Here is a 21,168-nt window from a genome sequence, read left to right as displayed (position 1 = left end):
AGCCATTAGTTCAAATTTAAGGGTAGCCACTATTTGCCAAAGCAGCTGACTGAAAATGATAGTTTTGCAAAACTCCATCGAGAATAACCATTAACCATAAAGATAAAAAACAAGAGGTCATATGCCAGCTCTCTTACTGTAAAAGTGAAACTGTGAAATTCCATGAAACAGTTGGTTTATAATTTAAATTCAGTGAAGAGGTAAATCTGTAATGTTGAGGTCTATCCCTCTTGTCACACCTGAAGAGCAATAAGATCCCTCATTTGCTTTATCAATCATAGCCCATAAATTTAAAAGCAGAATCCCAGTGGGGTGCAGTATGATACTGCTATTCCCAGGCAAAGCTGATGTCTCTGCCAAAGCACAGCAAAACTCATTTATCTTGTCCTAGAGAGCAACGGAGCATACACTTCCAGCTGACAGTGCGGCAATTTCTCCTCACACACCACTGACTGTTCTGGAACATTCTGCTCCCTGAGCGGGTCTCAATCACTGAAAATACTGTAATGCTAGCACTCCTCATTAGAACTAACAGCTGTCTCAACAGTTAAAAAGGCCAGAAACTGGTTTGCATATCAATCTGTTAAAACTTTATACAATAAAATGGTTACAATATAATTTAAGATTTTCAAAACATCCAAAAATAACTCCTCATGGAAATGCTATGCCACTGCATTTTGGTATTGGACTTTTGTACAAATTTGATCAGCTTTTAAAAATATTAGGGAAACAAGTTGAGGTTTAGCTCTTCTAATCAGTCACAGGACATACCTAAAATAAGAAAAAATGTTTTAAAAAAACAATAAAAATACAAGTGGAATTTTATTTATTTTGGAGTAGAATGGACCTATAAGTTTTGAACTACAAAATCAGAAGTATTTTTTGCAATCACATTCACATATAAATGCATCAATGATGGCATGCTGCTTCCTTTCCTTCACATGGGAAGTTTTTTTTAAAAGTCATTTGTCTACCTTTGATGGCAATTGGTGATGCAATTAAATCAGCTGAACCAAGGGAGGCTCTTGAGGCCAAAGGCTTCACGAAGGAAGTAGAGAAAATTAGGAAAAGAATATTTCTTTAAAGATAAAAATCACTAACAGTTCTGGTTACTGATTCAAACACTAACTCCGCTTTGATAATTACCTTGAACAATTACAATATTGTCATAAGTTGCATCAATATTTTATTTCAAAATTAATTGAAAAATAGATTCGTTACTAAAATTAATTTACCTGAGTAAAATGGATGAATTTTAATTTTTAAAAAGCCATTGACTGTAAAACAGCTTATCCTCATGTACAGGTTTTCATAAAGTTAGCACCAATGAACTGACAAGCTCTGGAAGAAATTATTTTTCTTACTCTGCGTTAACAGAGCACCACATATTATACTGTTTGAAACACAAATAAAAATAACGTAATTAAAGACTTCACCAAGTTTAGTAAAATTTAAACTGGTTTCTTTTCAACCATATCCATTTTATTTTAAGAGGGACTGCACCAACAGTTCTCTAAAATGCCCATAAAGATACACTTACTATTTGCACAAGTATAGACCAGATTTTCACTTCATCTGGTTCAGTCAGTTCATTACGTGCAACTGTCAATGGGAGTACAAAGCTCTAAGTTATACACAAAAAAAGCTCAGTGCCCTACCCAAAACCTCAATTTCCCAAGTATACAATCTATTGAATGACTGAATGCCAAAATGTCAATCAAGTCTGGTCTCCTTCATTTATAGCACAGCAAATAGAGTATGGAATGAAAAGAGGTTAATTGTTCCATCAAATCTACTCCTTCCAAGACCCTGAACAATATACCTCATCACAAAAGCAACAACTTGTATTTATATGGTGCCTTCAATGTAAAAAAAATAGCATGCTTTACATGTGATCTCCACTTGTTGGACTTCATGAGGGCATTTACCACATAAGAATTGAACAACTGTTTTCTGGGATCTAGGTGTGTTGAAAGTTAGTTTTGATTTATTGTGAAGAAGTGCTAACTTTGTAAATATGCTGCATTTCACTCAGTACTGTTCACTTACCAGTTCTTCATTAACTAAGCTACATGTTGGTTACTAGCTTGCATCTCAGACTATTTAAGTGCATATTCAAATCTGCCTACCAAAAAGAGATTTACAGGGAGCAAATAGTACTTCCTAATAAGCTCATGAACAGGAAATACTTGCCACTGTACTAACTTGTGGGTCTCAGTGTTGTTTTACTAGGTATCGAGCAAGTTAAAGCATAAAAGTAAAAGCAAAGTATTGTGGATGAACTGAAGAATTCATATTGGACTCGAAACATTAACTCTGTTTTTCTCTCAACCGATGCTGCCAGACCTGAGTATTGCCAGCACCTTTTGTTTTTATGTCAGGTTAGAGAATATTTCAGATTATGAGCGAATGAGAGGTTTGATTACAGGGTTGGTTGGTGCATGACACTGAGCCCAGGTAGAGTAAAACTCCTAAAACATAGTCTCCACTACATTGAAAACTTTGTGCATGTTTTTGTCATTTCCACACAAGAGTATAATACTCTTCTTGCATAAATTCCAACTTGTAAAATTCTCTTTCCCGCACTCAGTCCCACCCATCTCCTATCCTTTCTGACCAACAATGGCACTCAGCCCTCAAGACATTCAGCTGAAAGTGCTTACGCTCATCGATAAAGCCCTCCAGTCTAGATCATAAAAGGGCCGTACAACATCTTTAATTCTGCTAATGTGAAATAGTAACGTTTTAATGTGTTATGTCAAGGGCTTTATTTTGGACATTTCAGTCACAAAGAATAAAATAGTAGCGAAGGGATTGGAATTTGGATGTTCATTTTTTGAGTGATGTGATTGGTTTGCAGCATTAGTTACAATTTTTTTCCTTTACAAAACATTATTACAACCTGGAATACTTTGCAACAGAATGCTTTGAGGCAGAGGCTGTAACATAATTAAAATGTTCAAAAAGAATTCAGATCTACAAGGAAAGGGCAGGGGAATGGAACTACAGTCGACAGCTCCAGTTGAAGAGCTAATATCAGCATAGTTATAATGCATCAAAAAGCCTTTTCTACTGTAATTCCATAATTCTATAATCAGTAGTACTTGCTCTGTATTATTTATTAATAGTCTGAACGATGGGCGACCTACAACAGATCCTTGTGGAACTTCACTAAACATCATTACCAGACAAAGAAAGGTCAGTTTACCCTATTTTTAATCCCATATCCATTTTTTGGTACCGCTCTCTGGGGATTGGAACAAATCTAAGCTAAGCTGCTACCCAATACTGAATTATTGGCTTATTATCTTGTACTGATTTAGTAAGCAAAATTTATATTTTACAAAAACAATGCTTAAGTAAAACCAACTCAAAGCAATGACAATCAATGTCACAGTATCCCAAGTATTGTAGCTTGTGACCTCGGTCACAAATGAAAATTAACCCAGTTTTCGATTGTCTGGCAATGATGCTTGGTCAAATTACACAAGGGTCTGTTATGGGTCCCCCGTCATTCAGACCACTGAAAATTAATACAGAGCAGGTCTACTGATTATAGAATTATGGGTTATCAAAGTAATCATAAAAAAATGTCAGCAGCACTTCTACTTTTCTTTCTCTTGCATAAAAGAGTAGTGTGAAATAACAGTTTTTCATAGTGGCATGTCAAGCACCTAACTGAAGTTAGCCCAGTCGTTTCTCTGGAATTGAATTATCTTCTTTTTAAAGCTGTTTCAGCGCATTTAGCTGGTAATATTTTTGAAACCTGCACTGCTAGCTGCTAATACGCTTGTCGTCAGAATAGCTGGTGGATATTTTGTTGCATGAATCCAAACTGAGTACTCAAGAGTCCAGTTTCATTGGATTATATGAGGTATCTTGGCCTATATTAAAGTTATGATTCTTGTCATGGAACAATCGAATGGGGTAGTTTGACCAATTCAATCAGTTTTGGTTTATTGAAGGTCAAAGTCCAACTCCAGAAGTAGATAATTGGAGATGACAGTTCAATAGAGTAATGAGGAATTGCTGCAATGTTGGAAGTGCCACCTTTTGGATGATACATTAAACAGAACAGTGAGTTCACTTCAAAAAGTACTTCATTGGCTGTAAAATGCTTTGGGGAAAACTGAGGGCGTAATAGGCTCTATATAAAAGCCAGGAAAGAAACGAGGGGGCTTTTTACACAGTTAAATGTGACAATCTAGAGTATACGATCTGAAAGGTTGGTGGAAGCAGATTAAACAGTAACTTTCAAAAGGGAACTATATATATAGCTGAAATGGAGAAAAGGCTCTGGGGAAAGAGCAGGTGATTGGGACCAATTTTCTCTTTCAAAAGAACCAACACAGGCACGATGGGTTAAATGGCCTCCTTCTGTGCTGTATGTTTCCACATGGGGCTATTTCTTTCAATATGTTTATAATGTAAATTTTGAAAGCTGGAATAAGCCAAATCATAATATCCCCAATTCATTTTTTAAAAATTAAGCTGACAGATGTACTGCTAACTGCAGAATGGTAAAAGCCATTTGCAAATTTGACCTTAAGCATTTTTTGTGACAGACAAATAACTAGCATATTGGCTCCATCTACTGGATAGAATCTATGCAACCAGATATTTGTAAAAGAACCCCAGAGGCAATTATAGAGCATAATTTCATTAGTAAATTAAGATTATTACCTTATAGAATGCCAAAAGAATTGCCTACTTCCTTAAAGAGCTGGCATCAACATGATAGTTACATGTGAGGAAGACTGACTGCCTCCTCCTTCCAATTCATTCAAACCCCCATCCACCTTTGCCAACACTGCATCTTGGTTTGAAATTTAGATTATTCCAGGTTGAGTGAATAACCAACTTAGCATTTTTTCCATGCATTGGATCAGTATACTATATGAAAGTTTTAATAACATACTTTCTTTTCTCTTGGATATGCTTTTAGTCCTTCTCCAACACTGCTTAATCAGGGATTTCAGATTCAAAATTTGAACCATTATAGGTATTTTATTATTTACAGTTGGCTACCTACTTAAAATTGCCTTGACTCATTAAAAAAAGTTTAAAATAGGTCTTACTTGTTTCACTAAAAATTACAGACTGCTGTAATAATCATCCTCCAAGTTTGAAATAGTCTGGAATGGTGCAAAATGACAGAGAACGAGGAGTTACTCAGAACGTATGAATATAAATACATTCCACAAACGTCAATGCTTCATAGCTTATTTATGCAGACAAACACATATACAGCAGCTTCTGAAACATAGTATCAAAATGTGTATCAGTATTTATACCATCTCCAATTTGCCATGAAAAAGACTTCGAACTATACAACAGAATTCAACCTGAGAAGACACTTTAAAGGGGCTGCATGCCACACACATGGTGCAAACTAAGGAATTCTTTCAGCTGAACAAGTTATTGCAACACTTATCTAAAGCACTAAGAAAGTGCCCATCAATGCCTTTGAGAACAGAACAAAAGAAAATCAAATGCGTAAATCAGGATATTAAAAAAAGTCATGATTAATAAATTAGGTTGTAAATTATTCATTATAGATTAATCTTTCAGTTTTCCCACAGATCTTTTTCCCCTTTACCCCTCTTCTCCTAAAGGCAATGGTAGGCAGCACTGCTCCTCAGATAGCATTACTACAGTCCACACAAATGCCTACAGTGTGACTTTTAGGTGAACTATTTCCCTGATGAGATAGGCTAAAGGCAAATAGCAGAATTCAAACTGAGTATTTTCCTTGTGTATAGCTTACATGGAATTGCATACAACATACAGCTCAGAAACAGTCCAATCCACCCTGGGCTGTGCTGAGGTTTCTACCCCACACACGTTGGCTCCGGTTCCATCTGCCTGGTCTGAGCCTTTAAGCGTGTATTTTGATCCTGCACACAGGGAGCCTGATTGACAAGCTGGAGGCCTGCTTCACAAGGCCAAAGCCTACAGGAGCAGATGGGTATACTGGAGAAGTGAGAGGCATAATTATGGGGGTAGAGGAATCAAATGATGATCAGTCTTAAGGAGTGTCCAGTCCAATGGTGGCCAGGGGACAGATCATAGGCTGGGAGGAGTGAGTTGTACTGGGTAGCTTGTTGCGTCTGGAGGAAACAAACCTGCTCCTCCTGGTACATAAGCCCTTCCTGATTTTCACTAGCCAGGTTTCCTGCAGACTGGGAAACCTGGTCTATATGAGTTAAAAATAGAATGGCTGCTAAAATAAAGAATTCTCATTATAATATTCAAATTGCCTAATCACGTAGCACGATTGGATTCATCATCTACTCTTTCATCTGTATTTAAAACTAGATGGGAGCAGATTTGAGGCACGCTGGGTTTCCACTGCAGATTTTCTGCATTTTTAACTGTCACGATCCTGTTTTTGGGGAGATAACATTTAGGCTATTTGTTCCACAACTACCCTGTCAACCCATTCGCCACTTTGAAGAACTCGATGAAGTCAACTTGAAATCAACTCCCGAAACTTTGCACAGTACTTAAGTATGGCATGATCACAGTTGACAAGTTTAACAACGTCTTAAATCTATACTCGTAGGTATAAATCTCAGTGCTTTGTTTGTCTTTTAATTGCTTTGTTGACCAATTATATCCTTCTCTTCTACCTCATTCAATTTCTTACTTTCTTAGGGTAGGTGATGTTTCTAGTTTTCCTACCAAAGTGTATTACCTCACATTCATCTAAGTTAAAGTTCATTTGTTGATGAACTGTCAGGTCTGCAGGTTTTGGATGTCCTCTTGTGTTATATTTTTTCATGACTGTTAGCTAACTAGGATACCACCATCATCCCCCCCCAATCCCACTGCCCACTCCAGTTTGGTATCATCTGCAAATTTTGATAAAGTCACTTGTCCCCAGTCTAAGTCATTAATGTTAATTATGAACAACAGTGGTCCCAGCACTGATCCTTGTGGAATACACCTTTCTACTTCTGTCAATCACCAGTGAGTCTATCGACAGAAAATGTGGGAGAGAAACAGTCTGACTGGAGCAGCAGCAGCGAACAGCGTGAAAGTGAGTGGTTTCATTCAGCCTAAGGCCTGAACGCTGACGACGACAATGAGTCTGCTGGGGAGAAAGATGTGCCTTCAGGGAGAAGGGAAAATAAACTGCCTGCTGGGGAAGGGGAGAAAGACAAGGCCCTCCCCCCTACAGGGGTCAAGTTGACAGAATGACAGTTGCAGCTTCAATGGGACCCGTGACAGCTGGAGTGTCAGAAAGAGCGGGAAGAAAGAGTCTTGGTACTTCCACAGCAATATTAATCTCCAAACTTCCTGGGCCCAGCAGACGTGAGTGAGTATGAGAGAGTGAGTGAGTGTGTGTACGTGTGAAAGAGTGAGCGCGCATGTGTATGTGAGAGTGTGTTTGAGAGAGTGTGAGACAGTGCATGAATGTGTGAGAGTGATAGTGAGATTGTGTGCATGTGAGAAACAGAGAGAGTGTATGTGAGTGTGTGAGAGTGAGTGAGTGAGTGAGAGAGCGGGTGTGAAAGAGTGAATGCGTGTGTATGTGAAAGAGAGAGTGCGTGTGTGAGACAGTAGGGGTGAGTGAGTGCGAGTGTGTGTGTAAGAAAGGGTACAAGTGAATGAGTGTATGATTGTGTGAATGAGTGAATATATGAATGTGTGTGAGAGTGATATGAGAGAGTGCACGAGTGTGTGAATCAGTGATAGTGAGAGTGTGCATGTGAGAGAGAGAGAGAGAGAGAAAGGGTCAGTGCGAGTGCGAGTGCAAGTGAATGAGTGAGAGTGCGAGTGAATGAGTGAGAGTGTGAGTGAGTGAGCGCGAGTGTGAGTGAGTGAGCGCGAGTGTGAGTGAGTGAGCGCGAGTGTGAGTGAGTGAGGGCGAGTGTGAGTGAGTGAGCGCGAGTGTGAGTGAGTGAGCGCGAGTGTGAGTGAGTGAGCGCGAGTGTGAGTGAGTGAGCACGAGTGTGAGTGAGTGAGCACGAGTGTGAGTGAGTGAGCGCGAGTGTGAGTGAGTGAGCGCGAGTGTGAGTGATGAAACCTATACTTGACTTGCTGAGTTCAGAGGCAGGAACTCTGATTCCTGATGATCCTCTGACCTCTCGCGCATGCGCTACCCCTAAGTGGCCGCACATGCGCACTATTACCTTTTTCACATTCTTCACATCTGTGCAGAAGAAAGAACGGTGCAAAAACCGAGGTCAGAGGACCTCGTACAGAGCGCCATTGTCAAGTAAGTGTCCCAGGGACAAAGGAGGGGGACAGGGAGAGGTCCCAAAAGGAAACTCCAGGTAAAGAATGAAAGACAGGGGACAGGTTAAGCTAAGTTAAAAGAAAGGACCAGAGAAATAGGCTTCAAATTAATGAAAGAGCAGCAAGGGGTAGACTTTGAGCGAAGTGGGCATGACAGAAGCCCTAAAGATCCGCGAAGGCAACCAAAGGTTGGTGACTCCATGCTGCGGGCCATTGGGGCAAAGGTACTACTTTGGGATAGTGGTGTTCTACTTGGCATGGCCAAAGATCTGAAATTGTGCTTGGAAGCTGTAGCTTGTGTGTATTTGGACATCCGGGAGAAAGGAATCTTAGAAGGCAAGATTGAAACTCTGCGAGGTGGATTGTTGTTGAAGCTGTCCGAGTGGGAGCAGCATTTGGAGAGAATTCCAAGACGAGATCTTCAAATGTGGAAATTGGAAACCCTGTGAGAAAGATGAAGCTTCAGTGAGACTGGTTGGCTTACAATGTGACAAACATCTGCGTGGCTGTTGAGAAATCAATGGAATCTGTCTTGGTCACATCTGTCATTTACTGTGTAGTATGGTGCGTCGGACCACAGTTCGGATGTTAATTTACATATACTTCATACTCTAACATTCAGAGTAAGTATAAGATAGACATTGTAAATTGCTTTATCTTTGAGCCTGTGTAGTAAAATTTCTTTTTGTTTGTTCAAAACTTGTGGAATCATGTGGCTCTATTCACTTAGTAAGCATTAAACTTCATTTACTTTAAACAAAATATTATTTGTCTCTAACTGGATCTCCCCCCACCCCGCCATGACCCAAGGTGAGAGATAGTGAGTGTATGTGAGAGAGACTGTGAATGTGAATAAGTAAGTGAAAGTGAGTGAATAAGTGCGTGTGTGAGAGTGAGTGTATGAAAGAATGTGTGTGACAGCATGAGTGAGCGTGTGTGAGAGCACAAGGGTGTGCGTGAAGGCGTGTCAGAGTGCGAGAGTGTGTGAGAGAGCGTGAGTGAGTGTGAGATAAAGTGTGTATGAGAGTGAGTGTGGGTGAGAGTGAGTGAGAGTGGCAGGAGTGAGTGAGAGTAGTGGGAGCGAGTGCCATGGTGGGATTCGAAACCAGGTCCCTTAGGTCTCCAATACTAGTCCACTGACAATACCTCTATGCCACCGCCTCCCCGAGTGTGTGAAAGAGTGAGCGAGTGCGTGTGTGAGAAAGTGAGTGTGATAGTGTCAGAGAGAGAGAGAGTGAGAGTGAGAGAGATTGCAAGAGTGAGTGAGTGTAAGAGAGCGAGTGTGAGTGAGTGAGTGAGTGAGTTGTAGAGCATGTGCGTGTGCGTGTGTGTGTATGTGTTTTTATCTGTTTGCGTGTGTCAGGGAGAGAGAGAGAGAAAGTGCGGGTGAGCTCCCCCATGCACCAACACTCACTGTCAGACAGTGAGTGAGTACCCTGAGAATGCAAGTGAGCCGGACACGCGCATATTCTCCCTAATGGTTATCTTTACTAAATACTCATTTTTAAAAGTCATTCATTTATTACCTTGATAGGTATTTTTGCTCAGCAAGTTGTTTCTTTTCTTCTAACTCAATTTTATTTTGAAATTCATGTTTAATGTTGTGCCAAACTTTATCTTTCTGAAATTTACTCATTGGTCCCTTGGCTGAGAAAAAAATTGGAATGTGGCCACTCTCACGAATAGGTTGAACAACCCTTCTCTAGATGGTCTATTACTTCTTTTAATACAGTTTCTAGAGTCTTTCCAACTGACTTTCTAAACTGACTGGTCTATAATTCTCAGGTTTTTTTCTACTTACCCTTTCGTAAATAGGAAGAACACTGGCTGTTCACCAGTCCTCAGTGACTTTCCCCTCTTCTATGAAACTTGATGCATAAACTAGTGTCTCTGCTATCTCCTCCCTGATTTCCTTGAGTATGCATGGGTGTATACCATCCCCTGGGCGTTTTATCCTATTTCAGTTTTGTTAATTAGTCAATTATTTTTCTCGCCTTCTATCTCAACTATATTAACATCTTTCTTCGGCTCCTTCACCAGTGAAGTATCTATTCTGTTATCAAAAGCTAAGGTGAAGTACTTATTCAATGTTTCTGCCATTTCTCTCCCTGAGTTTATCTTGCTCATTCTTTAGTGGCCCCATCCTTCCTTTAGTTTTCCTTTTGTTACTTTGCATCAATAAAACAATATCTTATTTCTTTTTTTTTATTAATTCATAGGATGTGGGCTTCGCTGGCTGGGCCAGTATTTATTGTCCATCCCTTATTGACCTTGAGAAGATGGTGGTGAGCTTCCTTCTTGAACTGCTGCAGTCCATGTGGCGTAGGTACATCCACAGTGCTGTTAGCGAGGGAGTTCCAGAATTTTGACCCAGCGACTGTGAAGGAGCAGCAATATATTTCCAAGTCAGAATGGTGAGTGACTTGGAGGGGAACTTCCAGGTAGTTGTGTTCCCATCTATCTGCTGCCCTTGTCCTTCTAGATGGTAGCAGTCGTCGGTTGGGAATTCCTGCAGTGCATCTTGTAGATGGCACACACTGCTGCTACTGTGTATTAGTGGTGGAGGGAGTGAATGCTTGTGGATGTGATGCCAATCAAGCGGGCTGCTTTGTCCTAGACAGTGTCAAGTTTCTTGAATGTTGTTGCAGCTGCACTCATCCAGGCAAGTGGGGAGTATTCCATCACACTCCGGACTTGCACCTTGTAGATGGTGGACAGGCTTTGGGGAGTCAGGAGGTGAGTAACTCGTTGAAGGATTCCTAGCCTCTAACCTGCTCTTGTATCCATAGTATTTATATGGCCAGTCCAGTTCAGTTTCTCATCAATGGTAACCCCCAGGATGTTGATAGTGGGGGATTCAGTAATGGTAATGCCATTGAACATCAAGGGACGACGGTTGGATTCTTGTTTGTTGGAGATGGTCATTGCCTGAAACTTGTGTGGCGCGAATGTTACTTGCCACTTGTCAGCCCAAGCCTGGATATTGTCCAGGTCTTGCTGCATTTGGACATGGACTGCCTCAGTATCTGAGGAGTCACGAATGGTGCTAACCATTGTGCAATCATCAGCAAACATCCCCACTTCTGACCTTATGATGGAAAGAAGGTCATTGATGAAGCAACTGATGATGTTTGGGCCGAGGACACTATCCTGAGGAACTCCTGCAGTGATGTCCTGGAGCTAAGATGACTGACCTCCAACAACCATCTTCTTTTGTGCTAGGTTTGACTCCAACCAGTGGAGAGTTATCCCCCTGACTCCCATTGACTCCAGTTTTGCTAGGGCTCCTTGATGCTACACTCTGTCAAACGCGGCCTTGATGTCAAGGGCAGTCACTCTCACCTCACCTCGATAGTTCAGCTCTTTTGTCCATGTTTGAACCAAGGTTGTAATGAGGTCAGGAGCTGAGTGGCCCTGGCGGAACCCAAACTGGACATCAGTGAGCAGGTTATTGCAAAGCAAGTGCCGCTTGATAGCACTGTTGATGACCCCTTCCGTTACTATACTGATGGAGAGTAGACCAAAGGAGCGGTAAATGCCCGGGTTGGATTTATCCTGCTTTTTGTGTGCAGGACATACCTGGGCAATTTTCCATATAGCTAGGTAGGTGCCAGTGTTGTAGCTGTACTGAAACAACCTGGCTAGGGGCGCGGCAAGTTCTGCAGCACAAGTCTTCAGTACAATTATCGGAATATTGTCAAGGCCCATAGCCTTTGCAGTATCCAATGCCTTCAGCCGTTTCTTGATATCACATGGAGTGAATCTAATTGGCTGAAGACTAGCATCTATGATGCTGGGGAACTCCGGAGGAGGCCGAGATGGATCATACACTCAGCACTTCCAGCTGAAGATTGTAGCAAATGCTTCAGCCTTATCTTTTACACTGATGTGCTGGGCTCTCCATCATTGAGGATGGGGATATCTGTGGAGCCTCCTCCTCCATCAAGTTGTTTAATTGTCCACCACCATTCACGACTGGATGTGGCAGGACTGCAGAGCTTAGATCTGATCTGTTGGTTGTGGGATCGCTTAACCCTGTCTATCACTTGCTGCTTATGCTGTTTGGCACACAAGTAGTCCTGTGTTATAGCTTCACCAGTTTGACACCTCATTTTTAGGTATGCCTGGTGCTGCTCCTGGTGTGCCCGCCTGCACTCTTCATTGAACCAGGGTTGATCCCCTGGCTTGATGGTAATGGTAGATATGCCGGGCCCTGAGGTTACAGATTGTGCTCGAGTACAATTCTGCTGCTGCTGATGGCCCATAGTGCCTCATGTCATGGATGCCCAGTCTTGAGCTGCTAGAACTGTTCGAAATCTATCCCAATGAGCATGGTGGTAGTGCCACACAACGCGATGGAGGGTACGTAAAAGGCAGGACTTCGTCTCCACAATGATTGTGCAATGGTCACTCCTTCCGATGCTCTCATGGACAAGTGCATCTGCAGCCGGCAGGTTGGTGAGGGTGAGGTCAAGTATGTTTTTCCCTCTTGTTGGTTCCCTCACCACCTGCAGCTATGTCATTTAAGACTCGGCCAGTTCGGTTTGTAGTGGTGCTACCGAGCCACTCTTGGTAATGGACATTGAAATCCCCCACTCAGAGTACATTCTGTGCCCTTGCTATCCTCAGTGCTTCTTCCAAGTGATGTTAAACATGGAGCAGCACTGATTCATCAGCTGGGGGAGGGTGGTAGGTGGTAATCAGCAGGAGGTTCCCTTGCCCATGTTTGACCCGATGCAATGAGACTTCATGGGGTCCAGAGTCGATGTTGAGGACTTCCAGGGCAACTCCCTCCTGAATGTATACCACTGTGCCTCCACCTCTGCTGGGTCTGTCCTGCCAGTGGGACAGAACCTCAGGAATGGTGAGGGTGGTGTCTGGGGCATTATCTGTAAGGTATGATTCCGGGAGAATGACTATGACTAGTCTGTGAGACAGTTCTCCCAATTTTGGCACTAGCCAAAACTTTGCTGGGTGGACAGGGCTGACATTGCCGTTGTCATTTCCGGTGCCTAGGTCGATGCCGGGTGGCCCATCAGCTTTCATTCCTTTTTTGTGACTTTGTAGCAGTTTGTTACAATTGAGTGGCTTGCTATCACATGTAGGCCAGACCAGGTAAGGATGACAGATTTCCTTCCCTAAAGAACATTAGTCAATCAGATGGATTTTTACAACAATTGACAATCGTTAGAATTTTAATTCCAGATTTTCATTGAATTCAAATTCCACCATCTACCGTGATGGGATTCAAACCCAGGTCCCCAGAGCATTACCCTGGGACTCTGGATTACTAGTCAGCAACAATACCACTACGCCTTATAATCCTTGACAAATTTCTTTTGCCTGCCTGATGGTTTTAAACTTCTTTAAATTTCTCTCCTAAATTTCTCAAATCCCTTTTTGTCTTCGTCACCTTCTGTGTCCAATTACTTCTTATATATCTTTTTTTTAGATTCAATTTTCCCTTCAGTTCATTCATCATGGTCTAATTCATCACAATTAGACTGCTTGCTATTGGCTTTAAGTGGAATACATTATCTCCTGAACAGTATTAGTTTGCCCTTTAAAAACTTCTTACTGTTTTTCTGTCTTTCTATTTTTAAAGATTTTCTCCCAGTTTACTTTATCTTGTTCCAACCTCATTTCCTCATAATATGCTCTTTTCCAATCTATTAGTTTGGTTTTTGCTCATATCACTTTCAATGCTGATCTTAACTGTGGTGCAGGCTTATCCAACCTTTTCACTTGGTTGGGGGCGGTTGGGGGGGCACATTTCCATTTTCTTCTCACTCAAGAGGTCAATGAGCGAATTTCAGAGAGATAAGGTTTGGCACAACATCAAACGTAAATTTCAAAATAAAGTTGAGGTGTGAAGAAAAGAAGCAATTTGCTGAGCAAAAAATAAAGCAATGTCAAAAGAAATAAATTGATACTTAAAGAGTAATTAATAAAGATCACCATTAGAGTGTGAGAGGGACACAGTCTGTTTGTCTGGCTCATTCAATCTCTCGGTGCTCACCTACCTTCAGCCACCGTGTGAGTGGGTGTGACTGTGTGTTGGTGTGTGGAGGTGAGGGTGAGTGGGAATCCTGAAAATGCGAGTGAGCCAGATGAACACACACATTTCTCATACTCCCTCATCAATACGCCCTCACTCCCTCCCCCACACACTCAATCTCTCTCTATCACTTTCTCTCCTCCCCACCCCACACCCCACACCCATGGACAACGAGTCATTTCATCCTCACCACACACCCATCACCCCAACCTCACTCACACCATCGCATGCAGCCTCTTTCGGCCTGCTGCGAGTCCCTCCCTTCTCCAGCTGGCCTGACCCAACATGAAACAAGCCTCTCCTTCCCCCACCCAGCGCAGCCCAGCCCAGCCCAGCCAAGCGAGTCTCTCCTTCCCTCACCAGGCCCATCCCAGAGCAAGTCTCTCCTTCCCCCACCTGGCCCAGCACAAAACAAGTCTCTCTTCCACCACCCGGTCTAGCTCAGCATGGAACAAGTCTCTCCTTTCTCCACCTGGCCCAGTCCTGCATAGAGCAAGTCTCTTCTTCCCCCACTCGGCCCAGGCCAGAGTGAGTCTCTCCTTCCGCCACCCAGCAATCTCTCCCCTGAGCCCAGCAATTGCTCTCTTGCTCTTGCTCTCTCCCCAGTACTTCCGTTTCCGAGCCCACTCGCTTCCACCAATGTTGCTGTTCCTCCAATCACAGACTGCTTTTCTCCCACATTTGCTGCTGATAGGCTCACCATACTACTCATCTGAGCTGTTGCTTTTTACACTTGAGTTGCTTTTGAGAGAAGCATTATTCCAAAGGAAACATGGGAGAGGAACAGCCTGCGATTGGATGAACAGTTTCTTTAAGAAGCTCCACTGCACTTAACGGCATTTTGAAAATTATCTTCGGGAGCCATAGAACTATAGAACACTTCAGCACAGAAAACAGGCCATTCGGCCCTTCTAGTCTGTGCTGAAATATTATTCCGCTAGTCCCATTGACCTGCACCTAGTCCATAACCCTCCAGACCTCTCCCATCCATGTATCTATCCAATTTATTCTTAAAACTTAAGAGTGAGCCCGCATTTACCACGTCAGATGATAGCTCGTTCCACACTCTCACCACTCTCTGAGTGAAGAAGTTCCCCCTAACGCTCCCCCAAACCTTTCCCTTTTCACCCTAAAGCCATGTCCCCTCGTGCTTATCTCTCCTAATCTAAGTGGAAAGAGCCTACTCGCATTTACTCTGTCTATATCCCTTATAATTTTGTAAACTTCTATCAAATCTCCCCTCATTCTTCTACACTCCAAGGAATAAAGTCCTAACCTGTTTAATCTATCCCTGTAACTCAACTCCTTAAGACCCGGCAACATCCTAGTAAATGTTCTCTGCACTCTCTCAATCTTACTGATATCCTTCCTGTAGTTAGGTGACCAGAACTGCACACAATACTCCAAAGTTGGCCTCACCAATGTTTTATACAACCTCACCATAACAGAATTACCTGGAAAAACTCAGCAGGTCTGGCAGCATCGGCGGAGAAGAAAAGAGTTGACGTTTCGAGTCCTCATGACCCTTCGACAGAACCAGTTCTGTCGAAGGGTCATGAGGACTCGAAACGTCAACTCTTTTCTTCTCCGCCGATGCTGCCAGACCTGCTGAGTTTTTCCAGGTAATTCTGTTTTTGTTTTGGATTTCCAGCATCCGCAGTTTTTTTGTTTTTATCTCACCATAACATCCTAACTCCTATACTCAATACTTTGATTTATGATGGCCAGTAGGCCAAAAGCTTTCTTTACAACCCTGCCTGCCTGTGACGCCACTTTCAGGGAATTAAGTATCTGAACTTCCAGATCCTTTTGTTCCTCCGCACTCCTCAGCGCCCTACCATTTGCTGTGTATGCCCTACCTTGGTTTGTCCTTCCAAAATGCAACACCTCACACTTTTCTGCATTAAATTCCATTTGCCATTTTCTGGCCCATTTTTCCAGTTGGTCCAGATCCCTCTGCAAGCTTTGAAAGCCTTCCTCGCTGTCCACAATGCCTCCAATCTTAGTGTCATCAGCAAACTTGCTGATCCAATTTACCACATTATCATCCAAATAATTGATATGGACGACAAACAACAATGGTCCCAGCACAGATCCCTGAGGCACACCACTAGTCATAGACCTCCAGTCTGAGAAGCAATCATCCACTACCATTCTCTGTCTTCTCCCACACAGCCAATTTCGAATCCAGTTTACAACCTCTCCATGGATACCAAGTGTCTGAACCTTCTGAACTAACCTCCCATGTGAGACCTTGTCAAAGGCCTTACTAAAGTCCATGTAGACAACATCCACAGCCTTTCCTTCATCTACTTTCTTGGTAACATCCTCGAAAAACTCTACAAGGTTCGTTAAACACGACCTACCATGCACAAAGCCATGCTGACTATCCTTAATCAGCCCTTGGCTGTCCAAATAATTGTATATCCGATCTCTCAGAACACCTTCCAATAATTTACCTACTACTGACGTCAGGCTCACTGGCCTGTAATTATCTAGTTTACTTTTGGAGCCTTTTTTAAACAACGGAACAACATGAGCTACCCTCCAATCCTCTGGCACCTCATCCGTGGCTAAGGACATTTTAAATATTTCTGCCAGGGCCCCTCAAGGTCCGAGGGAACATCATGTCAGGCCCGGGGGATTTATCTACTCTTAGTAGATATTTATCTATTTTTACACTTGGTATCCATGGAGAGGTTGTAAACTGGATTCGAAATTGGCTGTGTGGGAGAAGATAGAAAGTGCAAACACCTCCTCCTCTTTAATCTCTATATGTTCCATGACACTACTGTTTGTTTCCCTTCCTTATACACTATGCCAGTTTCCTGAGTAAATACTGATGCAAAAAAACTGTTTAAGATCTCCCCCATCTCGTGAGGCTGCACACGTAGACGGCCACTCTGATCTTCAAGTGGACCAATTGTGTCCCTTACTATCCTTTTATTGTTAATATACTTGTAGAAACACTTCGGGTTTACCTTCACATTATCTGCCAAAGCAAACTCATGTCTTCATTTTGCCTTCCTGATTTCCTTTTTTAGTATTATTTTCTTACATTTTCTATACTCTACAAGTACCTCATTTGCTCCTTGTTGCCTATACCCGCTCTCTTCTTCTTAACCAGATCGCCAATATCCCTTGAAAACCAAGGTTCCCTATGCCTGTTAACTTTGCCTTTAATCCTGACAGGAACATGCAAACTTTGCATTCTCAAAATTTTGCCTTTGAATGCCTTCCACTTACTGAACACATCCTTACCAGAAAACAACTTATCCCAATCCACTCTTCCTAGATCCTTTCTCATTTCCACAAAATTGGCCTTTCTCCAATTTAGAATCTCAACTCGAGGACCAGACCTATCCTTATCCATAATTAACTTAAAACTAATGACATTGTGGTCACTGGACCCAAAATGTTCGCCTACACATACTTCTGTCACCTGACCTGTCTGGTTCCCTAATAGGAGATCAAGTATTGCATCCTGTCTTGTTGGTACCTCTATATATTGATTTAGAAAACTTTCCTGAACACATTTAACAAACTCCAAGCCATCCAGCCCTTTTACAGTATGGGAGCCCCAGTCAATATGTGGAAAGTTAAAATCTCCTACTATCACAACTTTGTTTCTTACATCGGTCTGCTACAGATTTGCACCTCCAATTCTCTCTGACTATTGGGCGGTCTATAATATAACCCTATTAGTGTGGTCACACCTTTCCCATTCCTCAGCTCCACCCATATGACCTCTGTAGACGAGCCCTCCAGGCTGTCCTGCTTATGCACAGCTGTGATATTTTCCCTGACTAGTAATGCCACTCCTCCCCCTTTCATCCCTCCCCCTCTATCACGTCTGAAACAACGGAACCCCAGAACATTGAGCTGCCAGTCCTGCCCCTCCTGCAACCAAGTCTGACTAATAGCAATAATGTCGTAATCTCACGTACCAATCCACGCCCTAAGCTCATCTGCCTTTCCGACAATACTCCTTGCGTTGAAATAGATGCACCTCAGAACATTTCTATCACGTACAAACTTTTGATTTCTGTCTATACATGCATTCCTCGCTTGACCTTTATCCTCCTCCACCTCACTATCTGCTCTAACATTGGTTGCCCTCCCCCGGCAAATCTAGTTTAAACACCCCAGAGCAGCACTAGCAAACCTACCTACAAGGATGTTAGTCCCGCTCTAGTTCAGGTACAAACTGTCCCGTCGGAACAGGTCCCACCTTCCCTGGAACAGAGCCCAATTGTCCAGAAACATGAAGCCCTCCCTCCTGCACCACCCCCTTAGCCACGTATTTAGCTGCATTATCCTCCTATTTCTAGCCTCACTAGCATGTGGCACGGGGAGCACTCCTGAGACCGCAACCCTGAAGGTCCTGTCCTTCAACTTAGCACCTAACTCCCTAAACTCTCTTTGCAGGACCTCCTCCTCCTTCCTATCCACATCATTGGTCCCTACATGGACCACGACATCTGGCTGCTCACCCTCCCACCTGAGAATACTGAGAACTCGATCCAAAATATCGCGGACCCTGGCACCAAGGAGGCAACAGACCATCCGGGATTCTCAATCTCTCCCACAGAACCTCCTATCTGTCCCCCTAACCATCGAATCCCCCATCACTACTGCTCTCCTCTTTTCCCTCCCTCCTTTCTGAGCTGAGGGTCCAGCCTCGGTGCCAGAAACGCAACCACTACAGCTTGTTCCTGGTAGGCCGTCCCCACCAACAGTATCCAAAATGGTATACCTATTGTTGATGGGAACGGCCACAGGGGTGCTCTGCTCTTTCTGTCTATTCCCCTTCCCTCTCCTGACATTTACTCAGCTACCTGCCTCCTGACTTTTAGGGGTGACTGTCTCCCTGAAACTCCTGTCTATTACTGCCTCTGCCTCCCGAATGATCCGAAGTTCATCCAGCTCCAGCTCCAGTTCCCTAACTCGGCTTCTCAGGGGCTGCAGTTGGATGCACCTTTTGCAGGTGTTGTCATCAGGGACAACTGTGCTGTCCATGACTTCCCACATGCTGCATTCGGAGCACTCGACTGCCCCAACTGCTGCCTCCATTACCTACTCCTAATTTAATTAAAGGAACTACCTGGCCCTAACCCACTGGGACCAAGCTCGTCCCCAGCCTCTGCTCGCCTAAGCCTCTCGAGTCAAAGCCTCAAAGCTCCACTCCTTCGCTGGGCCACTCACACACTGGCCACTCCTCTTCAGCTTCCCCTTTTATTTTCAATCTCCATGCTCTTTTTCAAATGACCTCCCTTCAAGCTGCGCACATTTTTTCAACTGACCTCCCCACGCTCTCCGTGCTCTTTTTCAAATGACCTCCCCTCGCTCTCCACGCTCTTTTTCAAATGACCTCCCCACGCTCTCCGCGCTCTTTTCAACTGACCTCCCTTCAAGCTGCGTGCTCTTTTTCAACTGACCTCCCTTCAAGCTCCGCACTCTTTTTCAAATGACCTCCCTTCAAGCTTCGTGCTTTTTTTCAACTGACCTCCCTTCAAGCTCCGCGCTCTTTTTCAAATGACCTCCCCACGCTCTCCGCGCTCTTTTTCAACTGACCTCCCTTCAAGCTTCGTGCTTTTTTTCAACTGACCTCCCTTCAAGCTCCGCGCTCTTTTTCAAAAGCCACATTGGGGAGTTTTGTGGGCCGGACATTGGACAAACCAGATGTAGCGATTATTATAGAGTGGGGCTCCTTTCTGTCCTGCTCATGCCCATTGCCTCAAACAAGGTGGATTAGAGGAACTTTTATTTTAAAATGTTGAATGAGATCCAGGACTTCAGTTCCATAATCTTCTACTCTGGTTCCAATCAGTTCTGAGAGAGACACGACCAGCCACTATTCAAGATGATAAAACAATATTTCTTCTAAACTCCCAAAAGCAACTCAGTGAAAATTATATTAATTTAATCCTGCCAACCATACTACTTATCTTAGTTGTTGGTCTTTACAGATGAGTCACTTTTAGGAGAAGTGTTAGTCAAAAGGAAAAGGAATAGCCAGGAAAATGTAGGCCTTTTTTGAATCTCTGAAATGCCATTCAAACTAAAACTTTGTTGTTTGAATGAATGTGGTGGCATGAGAAATAGGTTGCTTTTGGTACAATTTCTATAAGGATACATAATAAGGCAACAAGACAGAAGTATAAAAATAGTTATGAATATTAATTGATAAGTGGATACAACATGTAGTCCAAGACAGCGTAGGTAACATATATGCTGCATGTATGTAGAATTTATTCTGCAGACATAATAATAACCCAAATAGAACCAGTTTTTCCTTGTTACTGAGCCACTTAGCAGCTCTAACCAGTGAATAACAGTGTTAACCTTGACAATTTCCTCCCAATTTCCGTCCCTATGGAATGCTAGTGTTATAAATCAATGGCTGTGGTTCAGGTCATTTCTAAAACTCATACAGCCCCAAAAGAAAACAAATGCCACCAACTATATGAATGGACACAATTACTTATCACCAAAATGAAGCAAACTAAACAAATCTCTCAGTCAAGGCCATGTCCTAATAGAAAGTTATCCCCCAAAAGATGCATGAACTTTGATCATTATATAGCAACATAAGTGCTTGTGTTGATTAATGACTCCCCCAAGCTTTGAAAAACACATACCAAAAAAACAAAAGCACTGACCCAACTTAAAAGGTCAAGATTATTTTGAATTCTGAATTACTTTACTAAGTGGATGTTGACAAGGTCATGGAATAAACAAAACATTGTAATATTCTCACATTAAGCAGGTTACTTATCAACATCTTCCATGACTACATGGTAAAAGGTTTAGAACTTGCAAAAAAAAAGCTTTAATTAATGTAATTTTCACAACCCAAAAAGATG

General features: G+C 42.7%; 1 protein-coding gene across 4 annotated transcripts in view; it reads right to left on the bottom strand.

Moving 5' to 3' along the window:
* wdr37 (WD repeat domain 37) overlaps nt 1-21,168 on the bottom strand; it is a 134,458-nt gene that overhangs the window by 30,578 nt on the left and 82,712 nt on the right. The gene's annotated exons all lie outside the window — the stretch shown is intronic.

Source organism: Carcharodon carcharias, chromosome 3 (genome assembly GCF_017639515.1).
Source record: "Carcharodon carcharias isolate sCarCar2 chromosome 3, sCarCar2.pri, whole genome shotgun sequence".
Taxonomy (NCBI): domain Eukaryota; kingdom Metazoa; phylum Chordata; class Chondrichthyes; order Lamniformes; family Lamnidae; genus Carcharodon; species Carcharodon carcharias.
Note: the sequence above shows the minus strand (reverse complement) of the source record. Positions and strands in the feature narration are given on the sequence as shown.